General features: G+C 35.0%; 1 long non-coding RNA gene across 1 annotated transcript; it reads left to right on the top strand.

Annotated features, from left to right (window-relative positions):
* The first annotated feature begins 614 nt into the window (after nucleotides 1-614).
* Nucleotides 615-1,932, top strand: LOC148843950 (uncharacterized). Its single transcript, XR_016103849.1, has 3 exons — nucleotides 615-963; nucleotides 1,165-1,267; nucleotides 1,544-1,932. It is a non-coding gene; the product is annotated as an uncharacterized LOC148843950 (long non-coding RNA).
* The last annotated feature ends 201 nt before the right edge of the window (nucleotides 1,933-2,133 follow it).

The raw sequence follows: 2,133 nt of genomic DNA, 5'->3' as shown, positions 1-2,133 counted from the left end.
CTCAGGATTTTGTTTATAAATAGAGGGCCCTCCTTATGATAGACATCATTCGATCCTAAGCACTTGTTACTGCCTAAAGACCTTCATTTCCCTTTACCCATGAGGCCTCTCTACGTCTTTCGAAGAGACCACCTCCCAACCTAGCCTTACACCCATCTAACATAAAGCATATCAATACATTAATTTTAAGGTGCAAATAATTATAAATACATGAGACATTTTTATGAAGAACTGCCATCAAAGATCCCCTTAACATTTCTCCATCCAAGAGCATGTTAACATCTCTTGTACTTGTATATTACATTTCTCCATCCAAGACCATGCTAATATGCTTTTGTTTTTTTTTGGGGGGGGCTTTTCATGACATGGTTTCTGAACTGTCTTTGAGCCAGATGGTAGGACTGTTTGGCCTAGAAACCATCAAAGCAACTGGTTTTGTTACACTCCTAACCCAACCATTTGCAAAAATACCATTGATTTAGTTAGTGACTTGCTAATTCAGGTGGTTGAACTGTTGACCTAGTCATTTGGGTTGGTCATTTGAATCAAATGGTCAAACCATTGACCTGGAAATTGTTGGTTAAAAATGAGACTCGGTTCTAGGTCGGTTTTTTAAATTGGTGGTTAAATGTAATGCCCTTAGATCTTTAAAATTTTTTGTGAATTTTTATTTTTTATATTTTATTTTCTTATGGTGTGTTTGGTTTCCAAAAAACGGATGGGAAAGGAATCATATTTGAAGAAATTTTTTTTTTCGTGTATTTGTTTCAAATGAAAACTTGGGAAAAAACACCAGGGATGCAGGTTCCAAAAAATCGGTAAGCAGGATCACACTAATTTGGTGAGATCTCGCTGATAAAGGAAAAAGACGAGAAAATTTTGTCAAGAGCCCTGTCATAGACATCGTCACCTCCGTTCTTGTCCAATGGTCACCTCTCCAGCGTCATCGCCTCCCTTCTTCAGGTAGCAGGTGATGTTAGATCTAATATTTTCTTTCACTACCCTGCTTTTTTTAAGTTTCTTTCTTTTACACTTCACCGATTTGGAATAAACTTGTATGAATGTTAACTTAATTAGTTTCTATATATGTTCATCTCAGAATCTTGCATGAATACAAAATTCATGCATTCTTGTTCTAATTCTTTAAATGCTTGATTTGAACAGGTGTTGAACTCTGTGACTAGCAGGTTAAAATTTCATTTTATGGGATCCAATACTCTCAAGCATGGATGAGAGAATGATTAATTGGATGGATGAATTTAAACAGGTTTCCTTGATCTATTATGATATGTTAAGTGGATAGGTTGGCAGATGATTATCTATTAGACCTTGAATGAATGATTTGTAGGTTATAACTTATAACTCATTCTAAGAATGAATTTCTTGCATGAATGAACACAGGTGAATAGGTGTTTAGTTTGCTTACTAGCTAGTTAGATCTAAGTGCATTGGCAAGCTTTAAATGGATTTGAACAAGTTTTGAACAGGTTTTAATGTTGATGAATGTGTTGAGTGGTTTCTTACACTAAATGGATCTAAACAGGTTGTAATGGCAAAATATTATGTTGTCTTCAAAGGTCGTTGTCCTGGAGTGTACTTTAAATGGGCAGAGTGCAGCACACAAGTATACTGATTTAGCGGAGCAATTTATTGCTCGTACACCACATATGAATAAGCTGTATCAAAGCAGAGTTTCCACACCAAATAGTTTACATCAACCTAAATTCAAGGAAGGATGCTCTTCCACACAAGATAATGCTTTAAACAAGAAATTGGTGGAAGATAAAACTAGGCTAGAATGGTTCGTTATTAGTTTTCTTGCGATCAGCTTAGTAGCTATGATTATCTTATATTATATGAAATGAGAAACAATATGTAATGCAAGCAAGTACCGTACACAATATGGAACATGATAGTAATCTTTTTGTCGAATGTGATTGCGATATCTTCTATGCACCTCATTGTTTCCACATGGCAAATTTACACATTCATGTGGTCAACCATTCAATGTCATTGAAGAAGATGAGGAAAGATGACAAACTTGGTATAATATGTTTCCTATTAAATTTTCTTAGAAAACAAAGGAAAATGAATTTTGATCATACTATTTCCTGAGAAACAAACATTGGATGC

This window comes from Nelumbo lutea, chromosome 8 (assembly GCF_056320005.1).
Source record: "Nelumbo lutea isolate HS-2025 chromosome 8, American lotus-T2T, whole genome shotgun sequence".
NCBI lineage: Eukaryota > Viridiplantae > Streptophyta > Magnoliopsida > Proteales > Nelumbonaceae > Nelumbo > Nelumbo lutea.
The sequence above is the reverse complement of the archived record's forward strand: the minus strand, read 5'-3'. Positions and strand labels throughout refer to the sequence as shown.